The sequence below is a fragment of the Mustela erminea genome, chromosome 16 (genome assembly GCF_009829155.1).
Source record: "Mustela erminea isolate mMusErm1 chromosome 16, mMusErm1.Pri, whole genome shotgun sequence".
In the NCBI taxonomy this organism is placed as follows: domain Eukaryota; kingdom Metazoa; phylum Chordata; class Mammalia; order Carnivora; family Mustelidae; genus Mustela; species Mustela erminea.
The window spans coordinates 17,209,565-17,233,989 of NC_045629.1; the positions used below are offsets into that span (position 1 = coordinate 17,209,565).

The 24,425-nt window shown below is 41.1% G+C and overlaps 1 long non-coding RNA gene across 1 annotated transcript; it reads right to left on the reverse strand.

Annotated features, from left to right (window-relative positions):
* Positions 1–24,117, reverse strand: LOC116575095. The gene is made up of 4 exons (XR_004279610.1): positions 23,750–24,117; positions 9,630–9,750; positions 4,546–4,682; positions 1–931 (listed from the first exon to the last, which is right to left on the reverse strand). It is a non-coding gene; the product is annotated as an uncharacterized LOC116575095 (long non-coding RNA).
* Positions 24,118–24,425: the final 308 nt, after the last annotated feature.

Genomic DNA, 24,425 nt, shown 5'->3' on the forward strand with positions numbered 1-24,425 from the left:
AAGTCCAAGACTTCAGATTCACAAACCTATATTCAATAAACGTGCACAGAAAAGGAAACAGATACCAAATCCGTCACTAAGGCAGCCTGCTCTTAAAATACATGGTACCAATGACTCCGAGACGTCTGTGACTCCGTTTCCTCCCTTCCTTCCTTCCTTCCTTCCTCCTGCTCTTTTCAAGCATGTGTTTATTCGACACACATTTATTGGACACCTAAAACCCTTCACATATCCATTGCCAGCTGATCTTTTCAGGCCAGGCGTACATTTGCATTTTATTTTCATTTCCAAAAATCTGCCTCAAGTTGAGCAAACTTGGGCTGAAGACACAGGGACCCACTCTCAGTGCTTGGGTGTCCCAGCACCTGCCAGCCGTGCATCCCCGGCATTGAGGACATCGTGTTTTCAATTTTCTTCAATAAAGCCATGAATCTGGCAATTTGCTGGCCTGCTTCAGCTAAACAGAAAGGACAATTTGAGAAAGATCATAGTTCAGGCCCAGTCAGACGGAAACGATTGAAAACAGAGAGCTGGCCGCTATGTTTCCCCAATGCAGCTTGCTGTCGCAGTTTGACTGACAAACTGACTTTTTTGAGGTGCTCGTGCCCATTTCAGTCAGAGTTTATTGAAGGTGATTTTGATCTTCTCCATGAGGCCACAGCAGTGGCCATGCCATCTGTCACCTTGATTGCATCGTGGATTCTCTGGAGAGAGCGCCATGGCTTCTGATCATTTACAGATTGTGCTGCTCTCCCCTCCATAAGGACCACATGCACAGAGCCAGATGGTGAACATGCACGCTTATTATAAGTCTTTATCTCCGTGCAGGAAGGAGAGGAACCATTAGGTCTCCCTCAGGAGCTCTGCTCCTCTCTACCATCACGCTGCTCCTCAGCAAATACAGTCTTCTTCAGCTGTCATCAGCCTACCTCTGAAAATTAAAAAAATAAACAATAATTCCATCAGCCAAGGCCAGGAAAACCAAGACCAGACTGCAAGGCAATCCCCCCTTGCCTTGCCTTCCTTTCTTTTCTCTAACCTCCCACTGGCCTGACTGTCAGCACAAGGTAAAAACAAGTTTGTTTGCAAATGCATCATTAATGTGTTGATTTTCTTTTTTTTTTTAAGAGGTCAGGAGGGCCTGCCACTGGGAAATTGAGCAACGTGATCCTATTTTCTGGTATTGGGATCATGGCTTCCACTGTATTGGCCTCATTCTGTTCCACATAAGGAGTTGGGGTTCACTTGGTATATATTAAAATTCTATGTTGTTGTTCTAAAATAACACCAGGAAGGGGACCACGTGTGTGTCAGATGGAAGGGACGTCAGTGCTGGTGACCGAGCAAGAATGGAAAACCCCAAGGACAAGGGAACTCTAGAAAAAGTCCTTTTAGTAAATTCTCCGTGGGGAAAGAGAATGCGGGAGGCTGGGGGCGCGTCTGGAGAGCGGAGTGAGCTCAGCTCAGAGATCCAAGTGACAGCTGGTAAAAATGTCGGTCTTCTCCCAAACCACCTCTGTTACTGACGGTTAGGGATTCCAAGGGGGTCCAGAAGAAACCGAGGTGGAACTCTAACACGGGCAAAAAAATAAATACTGACAAAAGAAGTACACATTAGTTGTAAATGAAGAGATTCTCAACTTTCTGGTTTTATAGGTGTAACTTACATAAAGTAAAGCACAGACTTCTTAAATGTAGGTTTTGGTTTTTGCATATAAATAGGCCACCAAGGTCCAGATGTAGGACATGTCCGTAACTCCAGCAGCAGCAGGCTTGTGATAAATTAATTAATTAATTAATTTAAAAAAGTATTTATAAGCCGATTCGCTAAGAAGCCCACGTCCTCTTTCTGCATTCCTTTTACCATAAAAAATACACTCCAGCTGAGAAGTCTCTTCTCGTGTGTGCTCTCTCTCTCCCCCTCAACGCCCGCTGTCTCTTTCTCCCTCATCCCTCCCTCTCTCTCTTTCTCTCTCTCTCTCATACACACACGCAGAAAAGAGAAGGAAAAAGAGTGGGGATTGGCCTTTGCCACCAGGAGCCCCCAGCTCTGTAGGAAAGCCTCCACCAGTGAGCAGCTGTATGCAGAAAGCAGATGAAGGTTTCCAGTGACCCATAACCTTGAATTCTCACCTACATGGGTCATTCATTTCAAATAACTGCCATGTTAACCCAATGGTTGCAATTACTGAAATCCAATATCTTTGCTCAGACACTAAATCGAAGTGATCCCGGAGCTCACTAAGTCACATAATCTCTTTTGGTTTAGGTTAAAATGGCATAGGCTTTCTCTCTCTCTGGAAATGCTAAGTTGAGACCATTTCCTAAAGACCCTTTCTTGAGGACCTGGCTCTTCCAGAAGTATCAGCCTTTGTTGGGAATGCAGGATAAGCTATAACAGAGTAAGTGTAAAAAAAAAAAAAAGAGAGAGAGAGAAAGAGAAATTCCACTGGAGAGTGCCAGTGTGCATGCACACACACACACACACACACACGCCAAGCTGTTTACACCTCCACATCTCCTCAAAAAGTAATTGAGTCCAAATCACTTCCTAAACCAAGTCCAAAAGTTATTTCCCACGTTTAGGTGACGTATCGGGGACCTTTCCAGTACATATTTGAACAGAAGAGAATGTATCAAACAGACCAATTTCATTTTTGTAAGCCTATCATTTATAAACCCATCAACTTCCATGATGGTATGGCTTTATTTACTTTTTCTGTGAACTAAAACAACTGTTCTTAACAGAATAAAGTTACTAGCAAATATTTTTAGAGGAAGAAATTTAGTGTGGTTTTAATCCAATGCAAATGTTTTTTCAGAAGCGAAGTTTATGATACACTCCTATTCTTAAACCAGCTTTTTTTTTTCCCCCACTTTGGGGCATGAGGAAATGTGTGCCCGTAACGCTGTGTGAGGATGTGGGTGTGTGCAGGAAATGTATGGATTTGATGGGCTCGTGTGCTCGCTATACTTGAGATAGTTTGCAAATGGTAGTTAAAAAAACACAAACAAGAAAAAAATTAGTCATGCCTATCTAAAATAATCCCTGGTGCCTGAACATAGTCTCAAATAACTAAGCACATGGATTTAAAAAAAAATAAAATCATCATTCTCCCCAATGTTTATCATTTTTCTACACAGCATAGATAAGAAAGGGAGTGGAATTACCTCTACTTAGTTAAACAGATGATCTGGATCTTTGTAATCACACTGTTCTGTAGTTTTGGCATAAAACCATTTATAGAGATGCACATTGAAAACCAAATCACCAAATACAGTTCATTCCCTCCAAAAGGAAGTAAGATAATCAGAAATAATAAAGTACATTTGGTTAAAAATAAAAATGTGGTTTCCTAAAGTGAAGAAAGATGACTAAGGTCCAGGAAAAGGAAAGGGAAACCAGGTTTGATTACTTAGTGTGAATGAAAAGTGCTAAGAGAGAAGACTTCCTGGCCCCCAGGTGGAGAGAAGATAATCCTGCAAATCTAAAACATGGACTGTTTCAATTCTGAGTTCTGGTTATGCCACTTCTAGTAAGGCTAGGATCAGAAGCTCAGCGCCCTGCGTCCCAGGCAGGCCATGGCTTCACGTTCAGGTGCAGGGAGAGGCCACGAGGTCATGGAATCAGGCTGGGGTGGAAATCCAGCCTTTTTACTTGGCCTTGCCCTTGGACAGGTTGCTCCCTTTCTCCCAGTTGCATATCCTCTCTCTGCCATGAGCAAAGCAATTCCAGTCTCCCAAGTGAGGATTCACTGAGATGAACGAGAACACATCTCACATGTGTCTGGCATGTACTAAGCCTGGAAAGCTTTGTAGGACTGAAATGAAACTAGCACAAACGTCACTATTTCTGGTAAAAGATGGGGCTGCAAACACATACCCAGAGCAATAATGAAGATTATTAGGTGTCAGCATAGAAATCATATTTTGTAAAGCAGCCAGAACTGTAAATGCATATTTGATGGCAGGAAAGTGGGCAGGGTGATAAGAAATAGACGTCCCACATCCAGTTCTAGCCTCTGCCTGCTGTTTAGTTACCCTGTGACCTTGTGCACTTACTTAAGTTCTCCATGTACGGTTCCTCCTCCTGAAGAAGGGGACCACAATGAGGAACCTACCTCAGGGTCAAATGAGCTCATGGAGAGAACGTGTCTGGCACACCGTACCCATTATAAAATTTAGCCAGCGTCCCAAAGGCTCCAAAGGCTGTGAGATTGTAGCTTGTGATTTCATCCTTTGCTAACTTTTGGCTATGCTGCAGCCATAAAACCTTATTGCAGCTCCAAAGCCCAGGAAACTGACCAAAATTCATTGTTCAATTTTATTGGCTGCTTTTGGTTTCAGTGTTTGCTAAGTTGGAACTCTTGTTTATTTTATTTCATTGCTACAAACCATACCTATAAACTTACCAATCTGTGTCACATCTCACACCCACACGGACACACAGATACACACAGACACACGTAGTCTTTGGACAGGGTGGGGATGCCATTCTAACCACAGCCAAAGTACAACAGAAGAGTGGCATTGATTTGGACTCACAGGACTCGGATCTTGGTCCTCATTCATTTCTTCACCTTGGATAAAGCCCTTATTCTCTCTGTACTTACAGAGTAGGTCTGGGGATGCCTGTTTTACTTCATGAGGTTGCTATAATCTGTGAAAGGACTTTGAAACAGCTGAAACGCAATACGAATTTCAATATCAGGCATTGGTATTCCATATTAAAGACAGCATCACCGCCAAACATTAATGAGTCGTATATAGATTAATGTAAATTTTGTAATTATTGTATAACTGTCAGAAATAAGATTCTAGTTGAGAAGCAAGAACATCAAAATCTACAGCCTTCTGAACCACAAGGCCGATGTGGAGCTCTATCTAAATTCTGCTCCCAGGGGCCTCAGGGGTTCCTGGATCAAGTGATTTTGATTAATAGAGTGGACGAATAGGGCTCACATTTTAATTTTGCTTCTTCCTATCTTTGAGAATATTTCCAATATTACATTGTCTATCCCCCCAAATAGCATAATACCCAAATGAAAGTAAATCCAACCAAATCTGCTTAACTCAGGCTGCTTTAAAATAAGAGTTCCTACAATGGGACAGTTGGTCCCAATCCTGGTTTAATATGTCTGCAGTACAAAGGGTCTTTGCTGCCTCTTGTTCCTGCAGAAAAAAAGGAGCTTATTAAAATAAATGTAGACTAGAATTTAAGCTCCTAATAGAAATGGAAAACAATAATTATTATTGTATATTAGTATTAATAATAAACAATAGACCTACTTTTCAGGATATTTCTTATTCTTGCACTATAATTTAAGTCAAGAACATTCAGATTTCAAGGATTATTCACATGAATGCAAAAAAAAAAAGGAAATAATTTTTTCCTCAAAAAGTTCCAGAGATTCTTTTCTTTTAAAGAATGATATGGCAATAAAAAGGGAGTTCTAAAAATGAATTCAAACAACCCATAACAAATAAAGTAATTCAAATCAAAGTAACATTAGAAAACATACAGGCACAAAACCTTTCCTTTTTTCTTTCCATCATTAGGCAAAGTAAGCCTCAGAAACTAATTGATTGTGATTTAAAAAGTAAGTCTTTTTAAATAAGAATATTGTAATGTGTCAACTAAAAATCAGTGCACATATGTCTACATGTTTGTGCGTACACACATGCACATGTGTATGCGTGCACGTGTGCATAAGTGTGTGTCTGCTCAAGCTAAGTTCAACTAGCAGGCAGGGATCGCACGTCTCATCTTGTGAATGGCATTAGATATCTTGTTCAAAATCTCTGATTAATCTGATTAAGCTAGTGAGTGAATAATCCTTTAATCCTCTCAAGAATACAGTTTATGTCTGCTGAGTGTCAAATTTAAGACGAGTAAGCTGTAAATACTAAAATTTCAGGGAAAGAAAGGCAAGAAAGGCAGCCACCCAAAGTCAAACCGTGTCGCCTCTTTTCTGGATTCTGTCTTTTGTGGGTGACCTTCTCGGCTGAAATGAGAATGAGAAACATTAGGAAAAATAATAAATCATCCTCCAGCGGTGGCTCTGTGGCGGGGAGCGTATCAGTCACCGAGGACCAATCTGCTAGCATGTGCTTCCCTTTCCCCAACCAGTTTAATTATAAATTAATGGCTACTGCCTTTCACTTCTCATTTCATTCTGAAGCAGAAATGCTTAAAACCCCATATTTATTCTGGAGTTGGAAAACTATCGCTGAAGCTGAAAATGGCTAAATATTTTTGCAGAATCACACAAACAATTAAAAAAAAGAAAAAAGAAAACAAAACAAAAACCAGGAAAAGGAACATCCTTCCTTTAAAATCCCAATCAGATGACACACTTCAGGAACTGTTACTGCATTTAGAATAACAGGGAGTTTGGGGTCAAATGAACTGAGGTGCCTTGATGCTGCTTTATCATTGCGCACCAAATTTACATAAGAACAATAAGGTAAGAGAGTGTGGCGAGGTGATTAGAGGAGGATGGTGGTGATTCTTTTGCTGCCCAAGGAAAATAAAGAGTAAACCAAAAAAATTATTTTAAAAGCAATTTGCTTACCTGCTTACTTGTTTAGACATTTGACCATCTATTTTTTTTTTTTTTTTTTTTTTGTCTTAAATATGGTTGAATACTCTTCTCCATTTCTGGGGCACCTGGGGAGCTCAGTCAGTTAAGTGTCTGCCTTCAGCTCGGGTCAGGATCCCAGGACCGGGGGATGGAGCCCAGTGCTCAGCAGCGAGTTCTCCCTCTGCCCCTCCCACCCCCTCTGTGCATGTGTGTGTCTGTCTCAAATAAATAAAATCTTTTAAAAAAATGCTCTTCTCCATTTCTGTACAAAACAACACCAAGATTTTGCTGCTTAAGATCTCTCTGTAGAAGCTATAGAGATCGCACCGGGTATGGTTTCCAGGCCCTACCTCCCCGCCGCCCCACTCTTATTTATGTGTTTGTATGTGTAATACATTTTCAGTAATACTGATACACACATCAATATGTAATGCAATATATTGACTGCCTACTTTTTTTTTTTTAAGAATTTTATTTATTTATTTGACAGACATCATTCGTAGGCAGAGAGAGAGAGGAGGAAGCAGGCTCCCCGCTGAGCAGAGAGCCTGATGCAGGGCTGGATCCCAGGGTCCTGGGATCATGACCTGAGCTGAAGGCAGAGGCTTTAACCCACTGAGTCACCCAGGCACCCCACTGACTGCCTAGTTTTAACTGGAATCTACACATATCATCCAAATCACAAGTTTATAATGTCAGTAGTCCTAAATGTGCTGTGAATTTGCCTGAAACATTTTTTGGGTCAGTTGTTTATGAAAATCATCCCCTGCCCCTAAAAACCTTAACTAGTATCTGCTAGAGGGGCAAAGGGCAAGACTGCTACATGTGATTAATTTGCCGCTCAACTACTTTTTCATTTACTAATTTAACAAGAGTCAAAAGGACCTGATCTAATTAAAGTATTGGCTCACCCTTAAAAGCAGAAAGTCCATATTATCCCTTAATTCCTCATGATGTGAGGAAATGAGGCAAGGGAAGAATCCGTCCCAGCCTGTGTAGCGCCACAGTCTGAGAAGTGAGGTAGAGATGAGATCAGCCCATGCTGCTCTTTCCTGTTTGGGTTCTGGTTGTAGCCTCTACTCATTGACTTTTCCAATGAAGACTGGAAAACCCGGAGAAACTGGGTGCTCAGTAACCAGACAATGGAGGGAAGCAGGTGGAGAAATCTTATCCTGACTTTCTCTATGTTTGCTTGAATGGAGGTGCTGTATGTCTAGATTTGCCCCAGATGTATGGGGGTAAGATAGGTGGTGAGAAGCTTCTGGCCCCAACACAACCAGCCATACCCTCAGCCAACTGTATTTCTCACCCCAGAATCTGCCAATTTCTGTGAGTAAAGCTTTCAGTGCTGCTAACTTCATCATCTTTCTGTAATGTCAAACATCTGGCACCATTTAGTAGTTTTGATCCTTTGTTTTTACTAAGGTAGGTAAAAGTCTCACATCTCTGGCCCATGTGTTTAGCTCTAACTCTGTCTTCCTGAATACTTAGTGGTAATAACTTCTTTAATTTGACTTGCTACATTATTTATGACCCCCATGGGTATTTAGACTCTTACTAGCTTTAACCAATCTACCTTTGACTGTGAAGTTCCCCCCAGCACCCTAAGCTGGAGATGAGCTAATGCCTGATTTTGAAGGGCAGGGCCAATGCTTAGGCCTTGAGGACCACACACCTCATCACAGCTTCTAGAATGAGAGGGACCCAAAGTCAGAAGGGGAGGTTTAGAATTTTCTGCAAACTCTCTTATAAGGTGTTAAAGAATGGACTAGAAGGCTGAGAATAGTTTTCAGCCATCTCTGTCAATAGATTTTGCAGTTGAGTGAGTGCCTGAAGATGAATCCCATACTGGCAACAAATTATAGAATGACTTTGTGCCTTTTGTTCAAATGGTAAGGGCTTACTTAAACTTCAAAGAATAGTGTTTACCAACTATGTAAGATCATTTCTGAAATGATTTTATAATAAACCTAATTATGAACAAATATATAAGGAATATGTGTATAAACTGTGCCATATATATTTTTTTTCATTTTCTACAGATCCTCTAATTTACTGTCTTTAGATCTTATTCTCACCTTCTCATAGTCACTCTTACACATATTACAGGATAACAGACACACTTTTTCCTTTACATGGCATGCAAGTTAATATAGCCCTCTCTTTTGCTGTTCATTTACTAATTCACCCAACAAATGCCTAGTGAAAGTTTGTAAGTACATGGACATAAGGAAGCTATTAGAAATTATGAATGGGAGGTGGGATTGAAGACAGCAATGAGAAGATGGTGAACTCACTTACTCCATGGACACATCAAATCTACAGCTACATACTGATCACTTCCCTCTGAAAACTAGTGGAACTGCTTCTCCACAACAAAGGATAAAAGAACTACATTAAGATGACTAGAGGTAGAGACAAACTCTCACAAAAATCCCACCCTCTGCCTCCATAAAGAGAGATCTCACAAGTCTGGCACTTATCCCAGAGAAATGAGGGGAGGCTCCCCCCAAACAGACACCAGAACCCTAGGGAGATATGCCCCCCAAAATGTCTAGCTTAGAAAATCAATGGGGCTGATGTCCAAAAGATCCAAAGTGCTCTAAGAAACTGAGAGTTTCTAATTAAAATACTTGTGGGCAGTCTCACGAGCCCTAGGATCTAGTGAAAAGCACTGACTTGAAAAAAATGCCTCAACTGTACATAAAGGAGATTCATTTTTGGATCTGGAGCAATCTGCTGCAGGGGAAAGGGATAGTTGGAGTGCTCTCCAGAGATGGAAGCACTGGTGGATGCCATTTGTGTTCTTCCCACCTACCCCACTAGTGCTAGCAGTGTCTTCAGGCACAGCACCCTCCCACAGCCTCACTGAGTCAGAAAAGGGTGAGTGGACATGACACTGTCTTGCTGCCTTGCCAAGGCCAGAGAGCGGAGGCAGTCATAGTGCTGCCCTACTCTCGGGCTAGAGCAAGTGAGCACCAATGATCATATCATTCTCACAGTTGCTTACTAAAGTCGGTGAGCATGGGCAGTTGCAACACTTACCTTGTGTCATGTCTGGGGCTGGCAAACAGGAGCAGCCATGGCATTCTTCAGGCTCTATTCTGAGGCAAGCATATACCCACAGTTAGGGTACTCTCATGCAGCATTGCTGAAGTTCCCAGGCCTGTCAAGACAGTCAAGACATTTTCCCACTGCCTTTTCTGAAGCTGGTGAGTGTGTCCCACCCCTACACTTTCCAACTGCCCTACTAAAGCCAGCAGGTCCATATAAACCAGACAGAAGATGTCATTGTTTGCCTGGCTCAGGTGGCCAAGGGGACTGGAGTTTCTGCACTTCAAGAGATTTTAACAATCAGAAAGATGGTCTTAGCAGGCCACCACCCCCAGGGTACTGCACAGACAGCAGACTAAAACAACCCCAGACTTCCTGTGAAAAGGCTATTTATTTATCCTGTATCTTCAGCCTAAGAGGCAAAATTCAGTTTTCACGTACATCTAGAAGTTATGGAGGCACTCCTTGGGAATGTAAGCAAAGTGACACCATCTTGGCACATTCCTTTGGCCAATTCCTCCCAGAAAGGAGCTTACACACACATCTGGACCCCCTGTTTTTACAACTGTCATCCAGGGCTAACCTCCAGATCTCCTGGTCAGGAGGCCATTAGGGTTTATAATTTGATCCCACAGGACTGTATATATTTGCATATTTTAAAAGCTGCTGCCTAAGGGTCTGGCTTCTCATCAGCCTGAAACTAGGTGCTAAATGAGATTCCTCCCCTTGGAACACCGACAGGTCTTGGCACACCCCTAGCAACAGGAACATATCAAGAACAAACCAGGCTGTTGATTAAGAGGTAAAATGTGATATCAAAAACAAAATATGAGGGGGGGAGTAAAAATGTAGTGTTTTGGAATGTATTCAAATTTAAGTTGCTATCAACTTAAATAGACTGCTATATACATAGGATGTTATATGTGAACCTCAGAGTAACCACAAATCAAAAACTTACAGTAAATACTCAAAAGAAAATGAGAAAGAAATCTAAATATAACACTGGAAAAACTCATACCACAAGGGAAGAAAGGAACAGAAAGGAACTACAAAAATAGCCAGAAAACAATTTTTAAGATGTCAGTAAGTACATACCTATCACTTACTACTTTAAATGTAAATGGACTAAATTCTCTAGTCAAAGTCTATGGCTGAATGCATAAAAAAACAAGACTCATCTATGAACTGTCAACCAGAGACTCACTTCAGAGCCAAAGACACACACAGGCTGCAAGTGAAAGGATGGAAAAATATATTTCATGCAAAGAAAATGAAAACTAATACAACCATACTTATATCAGAAAAAATAAACTTTAAAACAAAGACTGGAATAAAAGAAAAAGAATGGCATTACATAATGATAAAGGGGCCAATCTAGCAAAAAAAATACAATATTTATAAATATATATGCACCCAACATAGGGGCATCAAAATATATAAACCAAATATTAACAGACCTAAGTAGAGAAAGAAGAAAACTGAAAAAAATACCAAAACCTGAGGATTAAACAACATGCTACTGCACAGTCACTGGGTCATCAAAGAATTCAAAGCCGAAATTTAAAAGTATTTAGAAACAAGTGAAAATAGATAAATGACATACCAAAATCTATGGGTATGTCATACAGCAAAAGTGGTTCTAAGAGCGAAGTTCATAGCAGTACAAGACTAGCTCAAGAAATAAGAGAATTCTAAAATAATCTAAATCTACACCTAAAGGAACTAGAAAAAGAAGAATAAGTGAAGCCCAAAGTTAGTAGAAGGAAGGAAATAATAAAAATCAGAATGGAAATAAGGAGACTAAAAAGATAACAGAAAGAATCAATAAAACTGAAATCTAGTTCTTTGAAAAGATAAACTAAATTGATAAACCTTTAGATAGCTTCACCAAGAGAAAAAGACAGAGGGCTCAAATAAATAAAATCAAAATCAAAGAGGAGAAATTACAATTGATATCACAGAAATAAAAAGAATCATAAGCAAACAATTATATGCCAACAAACTGGACAACCTAGAAGAAATGGACAAATTCCTAAAAACACAATCTTCTAACACTGAGCCAGGAAGAAATAAAAATAAATTGAATAGGTTGATTATTTGTAAGAAGATTGAACTGGTAATCAAAAGCCTCTCAACAAACAAAAGTCCAGGATCAGACTAGTGAATTCTACCAAACATTCAAAGATTTAACAACTACCCTTTTTAAAATCTTCCAAAGAATTGAAGAAGAAAAACTCATTTTACCTCTAAACTCATTTTACAAGGCCAGCATTACCCTGATATCAAAACCAGACAAAACAAAACAAAACAAAACAAAAAACAAACAAACAAAAACCACACAAATTACAGGCCAATATCCCTTATGAAGACAGATGCAACAATCCTTAACACAAAATATTAGCAAACTGAATTCAACAATGCATTAAAATGATTATATAACAGGATCAAGTGGAACTTAATTCAGGGATACAAGGATGTCTCAACATTTGCAAATCAATCAGTATGATACACCACATTAACAAAAGGAAAGATTAAAACCATATGACCTTCTCAACAGATGCAGAAAAAACATTTGACAAAATTCAGTATCTATAATTAAACAAAACAAAACAAAAAACCTCTCAACAAAGTGGGTATAGAGAGAATGCACCTCAACATAATAAAGCCCATTTATGACAAACTCACAGCTAATATCATACTCAATGGTGAAAAACTTAAAACTTTTCCTCTAAGGTCAGCAACAAAACAAGGATGCTCACTATCCCCACTTTTATTCAACAGAGTATTGTTCAGCATAGTATTGGAAGTGACTTTATTGCCTCTAGTCCCCTACCAACCAGCATGTAGTCAAATGTTCTAGTTTTAATTCTCAATTTTATGTTTTACCATACACTTTGACAAAATAGCATAAAAAATTTCAAGAACTTCATTAGTTTGATTAAAATTGGAAAAATGAATAATGCCATTATTGGCCAAACGAGTGTATTGCCTGCTGGCTTAAGCATAGACTGGTGCAGACCTGGAAATAACTTGGTAGTAGTACTTAGTTAAATTAAATGTTCCTTATGACAAAAAGTATTCTTCTTTGGATACAATTCTCAAAAATACTTTTATACAGTGGAGGTCATCTCCCATGATATTTATCACAATGTTGTTTATAGTGGTGGGAAGCAATCATGAAGTCCATCACTGGTGGACAGGTAAAACATAGTGAATGCCAATTATAAAGTATTCTGCAGCAATTAGAAACAAATAGCTGGATGTTTACATAGCTATATGGATAGGTCTTAGAAACAATAGGCCAGGGGTGCCTGGGTGGCTCAGTGAGTTAATCCTCTGCCTTCGGCTCGGGTCATGATCTCAGGGTCCTGGGATCAAGCCCCGCATGGGGCTCTCTGCTCGGCGGGGAGCCTGCTTCCCCCTCTCTCTCTGCCTGCCTCTCTGCCTACTTGTGATCTCTCTTTCTCTCTCTCTCTCTGTCAAATAAATAAATAAAATATAAAAAAATATATAAAATATGAGCTTTTATTAAAAAAAAAAGAAACGATAGGCCATAATAATAAAAAAGAAAATAGAATGATCTAATATAATAATATTCATATAAACTAGAATGCATGAAAACATGTCTTATAAAATATACAAAAACAAAAAGATACCATCAACCACAATAATATGACTGCTTGTAATAGGAAGAAGAACAAGAATGGCAGTGAGAAATTGAGAACAGGGGATTAAATGAGATAGATTGATGGATAGACGATAGAGATAGACAGATGGCATACAAGTGAGTCAGCCATTTGGTTGAGAGAAGCCTATACAAACTAATGATATGGTGTCATGAACTAAGATATATAATTAACAACTTTTTGAACTTAAAATCCAGAAAGAAACTTAAACAGTCTAAGAAAACTGCTAAGTTTCTAGGGCAATAATATATTCTTGATGTGGCACACTCCAGATTGAGATTAAGTCTAAACAATGAGTTGTGGTGTTGCTCAACTTTCACTCTGGCTATAAGACATATTTACCATGAGCATCATGTCTGCCTTCTTGAGACGTCTGTCAGTTACCAGCCAACAGTGAGAGCCTAGAATGGGACCAGTCCACTGGTTTAGCATCTTCGGCAGAGGAGACAAAAGCTGCTGCTAGATAGCAAGCTGGAGTGAGACAGCCACTAGCAGAGAGTAAAGACATCTTAAGGTAATATCCAGTAGTCTAGTCCACCAACAGAGCCATAGCACATCGCAAACTGCAGTGTCTGGCAGCCCAACGTAGGCAACTGGACAAGTCATAGTTCTAGAAAAGCTCAGCCTTGGCAGCCTGGGCAAACCCAAGAGTAGCCTTCACATGTATGAACATGAAGCAGACTTCACTCTCACTCCTTCTAGCCATTCACCCATATATATTCATAGTTTGAAGTATCAAGATCACATAGAAATGAAAACATTTTACAGCATTTGAAATAATTCATCCTTCAAAAGAGTCCCTCTTAGAGAACTCATATGCCGATGGAGGATTAACAGTCCAGAGCTAAACTGTACAATATGGCAGCCACTACCCACATGTGGCCACTGAACACTTGAAATATGGCTGATTCAAATGGAGATGTGGAGACCTAGTCTGATAAAAGAATGTCAAATCTCATTAATAATTTTTATATTCATTAAATGTTAAAATGATATTCTGGAAATAATGGGTTAAATAAAATATGTTATTAAATTACTTTCACCTGTTTCCACTTTTTTTGAAGTAGGTAGTAGTAAGTTTTAAATTACATCTGTGGCTCACCTTCTACTTCTATTAGACAGGATTGGTCTGAGGATTTACATGTTGATTTACAGCTTCTCTTTCAGTTTAATAAGTGAAACTGAAGCCTAACTATTTTCCCACAAAGGTGTTAAATTCTGTCTTCCAGATGCTACTGTTCAAAATCATGTTTGGTCCCCTAACATTTCTTATCGGTGGTGATTCCCACTAGAAGTTTCTGGCCTTTTCTATGTTTTTAATTCTACCTTTTAGTCTAAATAGAGCATGATCAAATCACAATAGAACAAGAGGTCCACATAGGTTGGGAATAGCCTGCAAATACTGTGATGATCATCTAAATTACATTAGAGTTGCTCAGGTCTTTTGTGCCAAGATAACTTGTAGGATCCAGAAGGTCTCTTCTAGGCTTCTACTTGCAATTCTGGCATGAAATCTCACTGACAATCAAAGATAGAAAAGAAATGAAAACAATCCATACCCAAATATGTCATTTTCCACCATAAGGGGAAGTCGGGAAATGGAAAAAATTCACCTCTTATTCCCAAGAGTCAATGTGATAAGAATTCAAGATTTTTAAAAACAAGATACTCCTTTGAAATTAGGAGGTGGACGGAGCTTTACTTAGTAAAAATATGGCTTGTGGAACTGAAATCCTGAAATGTCACTAAAGACCTTTATTAATTTGGGAATACAGCACCTTTTCTAGTTTGATTATTACCACATAAATATATCACCCCTCTTTTATTATCATTATTTTTTTTTTTTCTTTATTTGAGCTTGATCCCTGGAGTCAACCCTTAGTTGTCAGGGGACTTGTTGTAAGTAATGGTCATTTGTGTTTCATAATTATCTTGAATCAACACAATTAGTTCCACATTCTGCTGTTTTCTTCCTAAGGCATCTGTAAACATTTTTTATACAATTCCAGCAAATAGCTTTTGGCAATAATTAAATTTTTCTAATTAAAAAAAAAAGTAAAGTGATCCAGGATAGCTATTTTAAATGTGCTTTACAGGCCCCTCCAAGAGTATTAGAAAATATTCTTCAAGATGCCAGGAGATTTTCTCTTTCAATTATCAACCATAGTTCCACAATTTAGAATGTCTTTGGTCACGGTTTTAACATGGTTAAATCAACACAAAGCCTGAAGGACATTCCATTTTTTAAAAAGTACTATATTTGAATAGTGTTTTAAATTTCCTGGGAAAATTTTTTATTCATTTCACCAAAAAAATATATTGAACACCAACTACGTGCAAGGCAATGGATGTGATGGTGTCAGATTTTTCATGTGTATCAGAACTACCTACTTAGTACCTTAGCAACTCTGATTCAGTGAATAAAAGCTAATCCCAGTAATGTGCACCTGTAACATGTACCCAACATGATTCTGAAAGAGGGGGGACTCAAACTCCCTTTTGAGAAGGTACTTTTTTTGAGAAGTACTTTTGAGAAGTACTAAGAGCTTCAAATTCTGTCCCTTACTCTTGAGAGAGGTGTGGAATACGAATGCTCCTCCCTGAAATTCAAAGGTGGTTGTGTGTCTCATATAATCTCAGTAAAACTAAAATGATCTAAATGCAGTGGTCCTTCCTCACCTGCAGCTGGGATAGTATGTGTAGGAAGAAGGTGGAAAGGTGGGTGTCATTTCTAAAAAGTCTACTTTGGATTTCTAAAAAGGATCTCTTTAAGAACTGCTCCTAAAATAATATTCTCTAACAGGTTCTTCATAAATAGGCAAATCTCCTACTGAGTGAGAAAGTCTATAGACAGGAACTAAGCATGGAAAATTCCTTCTCTTCAGGCCACTTCCCCAAAAGCATTTAGAGCCATCTGGAGGGTGTGGCCACCAAATCAGGGTCACTGAACACAGCCATTGTGCTGTGCTCTCTCCTAAGCCCCAAGTCCCTTCACCGATGCCATATTCAGATACCTGTTTCGTTTTGTCTTGTCTTGTTGTGCTGGTTCCCCCAAGGAATAGATTTGGCAAATTTTAAATAGTGTAATTACGGGCTGACAAGGGAGGTTTTTCCAGTGTTCTGAGGCCTGAAAATATAAGTGATGCTGCCCGCCCATAGTCTAGAGACCTATGGAGGAAGAGAACATGGCCTCCTCTCAGAAAAGTGAAGGCAAAGGGCTGGGCATTGAAGGCTCATCCTTGTGATGTAAAAGTGTGGGGTCAAACTCCTTCTCGATTTGTCACTCCAAGTTCTAACAGGATCCAAACTAGAGAAGATGAAAATCAGAGTATATGAATGAAATACCAGCATATACGAGTATCAGTAATGGGGTATCATTAAGTATCATATATCATGGCAGTGTATCCACAAAACTTGAAAGATTAAAATCAGCAAGCCCCACCCTTGTCACAATGAAGAACAGCACCGATCCCACCTCAGGAATAGAAATCTCTGGCCTCAGCCTATCAGGATGTATTTCCCACCCGGGATTCAGCATCCTGTTTGAAATTACAGTATTATTTTCTTTAATTTCCCCCAAATTAATCTCCAGTAATAAAAGGTAATTTCCCTATCCACATTTGGCAATTGTGAGAACATTTAGCCACTTTCAAGTCAGGTGTTGGCACTGCAAGGAAAAGACACGAGGTAGTTAAAAATTTGAAGAATATGTCAATTGGTAAAATTAGATAAAAAGTTACGCTGTGTTCTGCCCTACATTTGGACTATCGCAAGTGAGGCAAACTTTTCTAGGCAAACTGCTGAGGACTGCCAATTTAACAAGCTGTTCCATGCTGCAAGGGACATATTTATGGACATACTTTCAACAAGACGTACCTAGTGCTACCAAGCTGTGCTGTACTAAAGAGCAGAAAGAATCAGAATGATAGATGAAAAAAAAAAAAGGATTTCACACATGGGTCTTATTAAAATCAGATCAAGTATTCTGAAAATTTACAGGCAAAAATATTTAAAATAATGACAAGGTTGTTGCCATGATCTCAGGAGAAAACACCCAGGAAATGTAAAAGATAAGATTGACACAGCATGTTTAGCTCAGGCTGTTGTACAACAAGTCTCTTGGAGAGAGAGAGAGGAAAAGCCAAACTACATTGTGAATCTTCTCATTTTTAATTAGTTGGGTCAACATGACTCGAGTGCTTTTCTCATGGATGGTTTTCAATATAAAAATTACTTTTCACAAAAATCTTTCAAAAAAGATTGATTTCCTGTCTCTTTATCTTTTGACAATCCAAAAGTCACCTGAAATGACTACTAGTACTATGAGTACTAGCACTTACTTATTTTGAGAAGCCATTGGCTATTCCCTATGATAGCACTTCCTTATCCTCGGGAGTGTGTTTGGGATACTGATGAGTCAGACTGTGCTCTATTTAAAACTTGCTACCTATTTCTATTTCTGGAAGTGGAGCTATCAGATCAACTCAGAGCTCATCTTCTTTGTTTTGGCGGGGGGAGGGGGAATCATTGCTCTGGGGAAAGAGTATGAAAGAATTGTTGGGAGGTAGTTTGACAAGAACTTGGCATGAAACTGCTTTGAAGATTGGCACTACCCTTCACACATACATTCGTTTACATCCATCCATTTATTTGACCCAGAACCCTGCAGGAGAATGATAAGCAGGACCAAGAACGTTTTACTTTGATAATCAATGTCATTCTAGCATTTTGGATGGTCACAGGTGTCTGAACACATTTTTACCACAAAGGGCCAGGTAGTGAATATTCTAGGCTCTATAGTCCACAGGGTGTCAACACAGGTCCTCCACTCTACTGTGTGAAAACAGCCATGGAAGCTATGCAAACCAATAAACATGGTTGTGTTCCAATAAAACTTTATTTACAAAAACAATAGCAGGCTGGATGTGGCCCTGTTGGCTATAGTTTGATGACCTCCTGGACTAAGGTGAGTCCAACAGAGGCTGCCTGCAGGAGAAACAAAAGGAACCCTGAGGAGGAAAGGAGAGTCCATAACTGCTGACCCAACTCTAGCGTCAAGATTGCTGGAGAGGAGGATTGGCCCTAGGCCCAGAGTGGCCAAGACTCAATTCCCTTCTGATGGTTACTCTGGAGCCAGTGTATCCCCAGGGCAGGGCTGTGGGTTTGAGAACTTAGATTGTTGCTTGCATAGGGCTTTAACCCTGGAGGCTCTGGCCTTCTTGGGTAAGCTCTACTCCCCTCTTACCTGATCCTCATGTGGAGAAACCACCAGTGACCCCATGATGGTCTTGGCAGAGCAGCCTGTCTAGTCAGGATATCAGCTTCTAAACTTATAGGGTTTGCTGATGATGGCAGCAACAGCAGCAGAGAAAGGTGCTCTTCTGCAATTTGAACAGATGTTTGAATTTTGTCCTTTGTAAAGTGATGTATTTATGGAGCTCTTTGGACTGAGCAGGTTCCTAGATGTCTTAGTTTTCTCATAAACACCACAGGGAAAGAGGATATTGGATGACATACAGTTAATATCATTTGAATAACAAAATAAATGTGACCGCCTTCTCTATCCTAACCTGATGAAGGGGTAGCATTGACTATAGTTAACAATTAACGCTACAAACCAGGGGAGTGTCTCCTCCTCGTTCTTTGGACAAAGGTGTTAAGCTGGTGAGACCCATGGATTCAGATTCTCTCCCAAGACAAGGACTGTGATGTAATCATTAAAAGTCTACTTAGATGGAAATGAGAATAACTCAATGGATAAAAAAATCAAAATGAGTTAAAAGAAAGTTGGTGTCCAGAGACCTAATCTGGGTTCAATTACAGAAACAAATCATTTCCACTAGTCACTCCAGACAAGGAGACAAATCAGGATTTTATTTGATATTAAAAAGAGTTTTCTTCATATTTATATGCACTTTAGAGTTTCCCATTGTATATTCATGCACCACTTTATTTTATCCTGAGAACAATGTGTGAGGCAGGTGGAAACAAGTGCTTATATTACTGCCAGGATTTTTTTCAGACATAACAATTATGACCCCCCTCAAAATGTCAATGATCTGCTTAGGGTTCCAGAAGAGCAAGTGTGGCTGTACTGGTCTTCATTCCAGTCTGTTAATTTTGAATACCATGTTCTCCCCACCCTAGCCGCCCCAGTACCTTTACTTGTACAGCCTCTCAACCAAGCCACATCTGTCCTGGTCAAACGGAGCCTGGAAGGTGGGCAACAGAGCAACTCAGATACTCACTGCCCACATCTCTTGGCTGAGATGAGTTGCCTGGTATTGTAGCCACTTAGTGATGACCTGTTCACCTCAGGCTAGTTCTTATTCTTGTTGGAACAAGGTAGAAAGCATCACAGAAGAGAAACTGGAGGTCACAGAGCATACAACTAGGAGATGTACAATTTCGTGGGAACAGTACCAAGCAGATGTCCAGGATATACTGTGAAACCTTGGGCAAGTTACTTGCCTTCTCTGTCCTCAATTCCTTTATCAGTAGGATAATGAAAGTCCCTACTTCAAAGACATGCAGTACAGGTGAATTGACTTAAAAGGTATAATGTGCTCAAAGCGATGCATAGTAGACTGTTAAGTGCCAGGCAAAAGTAAGAGACACAGACACAAAATGGTGTCAAGGAAAGAAGTCTTGAGCAAGAATCAGAAAAAGGAAGGAATCTGGTCTGGCTAGATGTGACCAAAACCAAGTTGCTTTACCTCTAGGCCTCCTATTTTCTCCTCTGTGAGTAGGAGAAAACACTGTCTATCTAAACTGTTGTAGAGAAGGGCTGGGAGTGCTTTGTAAAGTACTGGTCAAATGGTAAACTATGTTGGTAATTACCTTCTTTTTGAGGGACTTGTACTACACAGTGCAATTTTAGGACTATGAAGCAGAAAATGTCAGAAAGTGATTTATATAAAATGTAAATACAACCTGCTCACCCCTTCTTAAAATTCCTTCCATCACACTTAGAAAAAAAAAAGAAAAGAAAAGAAAAGAAAGAAATGTCATCATCTGCCCCTCTTGAGCTGTCAAAATCCCAAGCATAGAGAGTATTCCAATAATTGCCACCATTTATCGAGTCTTCACTCTGCGCTTGGCCCAGGGAGTTGCATGGATTACCTCATTTAATCCCCATGGAAATGCAGTAAGTATAACTAACCTAGTTTTACAGATGAGGAATCTAAAACTTACAGAGGTTAAATAATCTGTCCCATGTCCCATGTCAATCTGTCCCATGTCACCCAGCAAATAGTGAAGCTGATTCATTTCAAGTTCCTGTGGTCACAAGGACCATGACTTTAACCAACCACTCTACATGTTCCCTCCATTAAAAGGAATCTCTCCCGGGGCACCTGGGTGGCTCAGTTGGTTAAATGTCCTCCTTCGCTCAGGTCATGATCCCAGGGTCTTGGAATCGAGCCCCACGTTGGGCTTCCTGCTCAGCAGGGAGTCTACTTCTCCCTCCCCTTCCCCTTCTCCCTCCCCTCACTCTCTCTTTCAAATAAATAAATAGTATTAAAAAAAAAAAAAAGGACTCTGTTCCTACTCAGAGATGATATAGTACTTTGCTCAGATTCTTTTCAGAGGAATACAATTGTATCTTGAGTTATGATTTTTTGTGTACATACCACAGCTTAACTGCTGGTTTACAGGCTTCCTAGAAATGGAGGATAAGCTTTTGTATCTTTGAACATATCCTAGCTGCCAAGCAGGTGCCTGGGTACGGGTGGGCTAGCAGCAGGACAAAGGGCCAAGAACAAAGTCTGAACTTGCTTGAGCTGTCTTACCTGAGAATGAGGTGAAAAATCCCTACTTCACAGGTTTGCTGTGAAGGTTGTCAAATGACAAAAGTCATGTGATTTCATAACAAGCCTGATCCCTTTTATTCAGGGGACGGCAATGCACCACAGATTGGAGGAGTTCATTGCCTCACAAGCAGAGGGATTTGGGGCGAAAGCAAGTTTCACTGAGCGTTAGAAGCAGCAGCATGGATACAGGCCTGACTGACGAGGAGGCCAGGGATTTCCTTATTGGGCTAGCAAGGCCTATTTTCTAGGGCAAGTTAAGCTAGCTAGAGCTGAGTTGGAGGATTGCGACTGGTGGGTGGTAGGTTTCCCTGACAGTGAAATGTTTCCACTAAGTGTAGGCTGGCCGGGGTTTAGATTTGTGATATGGGCCGGGCTACTGGGGTGGTCACACCATTTTGTGGGTCCATTTTGTGGGTCCAGATATTACCTTTGTCAGGGCCTATTAAGAGAACCACTTTAAAAGTGCTGTGCAGGGGCGCCTGGGTGGCTCAGTGGGTTAAAGCCTCTGCTTTCGGCTCAGGTCATGGTCCCAGGGTCCTGGGGATTGGAGCCTGCTTCCCTCTCTCTCTGCCTGCCTCTCTGCCTACTTGTGATCTCTGTCTGTCAAATAAATAAAATCATTAAAATAAATAAATAAATAAATAAATAAATAAATAAATAAAAGGGCTGTGCAAACCACAGAGAGCTACCAACATGGTCATGATTCAAGTTGATTAAAGTCATACTGAAATCAGAGTGGTTCGTGGGATACACTGGCTCTTCACCAAGAAGAGGTAGAGGCCATAGGGATATAAACACAGATGGAGAAGGACCCAGACTACCTGCCCAATTTCCCTGGCAGGCAGAATTTTAAGGAAAGCAATGAACAGATAAGTAATAGTGAAGAAGGAGAAAAAGGTGCAACGGAAGACAAAAGTACTGAGAAGGGGTTACAGTGCTATGGTACTTGAACCCCGCCCCCCCAGGGCAGCAGGTGGGCGGTCTGCCCATAACTTCCCTGTGCCCCCACCTGATCTGCACCTACTGCTGGGTTATGGGGGAGCGATTTTTGTAGTTCAGCTGTAGCCTCTCCAACCAGAAAGTGCTACACAGGGGTGAGGTGCTGGTGCATCACAATGGCCTCCTCAGTGGGAAGGCCCAGCCTGGGTCAGCCCCTTCCACCAGGCCTGTCTGAACACCAAGGTCATTCATGGGAGATGGGATTTGCTATCAGGGATTCAAGCTCTGCTGTGGCATATTTTAGTTCTAGAAACAACTCCAGGTGACTTCTGTGAGAGACTGACTATATTCATCAATTCTTAATAAAGTTTCCACCAGGTTTACCAAGGGAGCTTTAAATGGAGAGAACAGCTTGTTTCCTTGACAGCAAAAATCGACAGTTTTTTTTTTTTAATCTTTTATTGTCTGTCAAGAATTCCATCGAAATAATAGATGCCTAAAAACACAAGGAAACAGCATGCGGGTTTTTTTGTTTTTTGTTTTGTGTTTTTTTTTTTTTGTTTTCCTTCCAGCTTTGGGGTCTGCTTCCAAGGAGACTGACAAGAGGAAGGAGGAGGATTTCAGAAATGTGAGCGGTGGGCTACAAAGACCCTCAGAGCCAGTGGAGGACAAGTTATGACTCAAAACTTGCCTTTCCCCAAGTCAAGGAAGTGTTTGCAGCCTTAGGACCAGCAGCTTGCTGGGGAAGCGGGAAGGCAGCAATTCAAAACAAAAACAGACAACAAACAAACACTGCAGAAGGGGCTAAACCCCGGCCCAGGCAAGCAGCTCAGGACCCGGCCCTGATTTCGGCCGCTCTGGGGGCTCCCCCCAGAGCTGCGCCCCGCCGCGCGGGCCTCCGGCCCAGGCCCAGGGGCTTCCTCCAGGCCGGGGTTTCTGTCGTGGGCGCGGGGTCTGCGGCTGGCCCGCCCCGGAGCTGTGAACTCCTGCGCTCGCCAGGCCCATCGATTATTAATGAGCCATCGTTAAAAGACTTGCCGGGGGAGGCTCCAACTGACTTGCCCACTCTATGGAGAAAACAAAGAGGATAGAGGTGGAAGGGGGACCGGGAGGGGGAGTGCGGGGCGCACTGGGGAACTAGGCGAAAATGCAGCTTTCAAGTTCAAAAAGCTTATTTTGCATGAGAAAACACACGGGGACACGAGGATTGGTCGTAGGCATTCCCCCTCCCCCATCTTTAATATCTGCTCAGCAAAAAGTCAGGATTAAAACCATCGGCCTCTGGGACACCTTAAAAAAAATCCCTTTCTTCTGTGTCCTTATGTACAAGGGTAAAGACCAGCTTTCTCTGTCCAAGTCGGGAGTGCTGAAGGGAGAGCTAGCAGTGGGGCGCCCAGCCGGAGCCTCTGTCCTCTGCCTGTTCCCGATTCCATGGCCTGAGGCGATGGTTTGCATTTTTAGGACAACAGCCGGCTATCGGCAAGCAGGAGACCTCTCGTCAGGCTTCATTACTGCACACAAAATGACACGAGCGAGCCTATGGTCACAACTGCGCTTATGAAGTGCTGCGAAGCCATTGCCTCTCCCTGCAAACCCAACCGTCTTCCTCTGCCCACACACACACCCGGACGGATGGCCCCAAACCTGAGCTCTGCTTCTGTGCGTGGCGCCTTACCTTGGGACCCAGCGCTCCCGCCGGATATCGGGCTTTACCACCTGGCTTGCTGGTTAGCTTATACATTTCCAGAGAGACAGAGAAGAGCTGTATTTGCCCACTGAACTTTGTAATTCAACACGCTCTTTCCCTTCCTTCCCCTCTGGTAGGCTTCCTGAGGCAGAGGCTCCGTAGTACCATCTCCTGATCTAGACAGGACGCTTTAGCCAGCAATGGGAGCACAGCTGGGAACACAGACTCCTCTCCTTACAAGGTCATTTATGCCTTTTTAGTTACCTCCCTAATTGCAATAGTCTTATGTGTCTGGCCTAAATCATAACTGTCCTTTTAAAAAGAAATCCCACAGCCAACAGCTGCAGATATCACCATTAAATCCTATCTATTAAAAGCTAATGCCACTCCATGTATTTTTTCCAACAAGGGTGAGTCTGTTTACATCAGCCAGAGAAGGGGGCATGATGGTTTGGTCAGTGCAGACACACCAAGCATTCTAAACCAATATACCGGAATAGGGATATGTAGGCACATGATTGCTGATTATGAGGTTACTGATTATTCTGAAGAAATGATTTCAGCGAAATACATTTGTGTCATCATCCAGGCAGACTGAACTTGATGGTGAATTTTTCTGAAGCCTTTGGGACTCAAGTTATGTGGAAGATGGCTAGGTGAACCC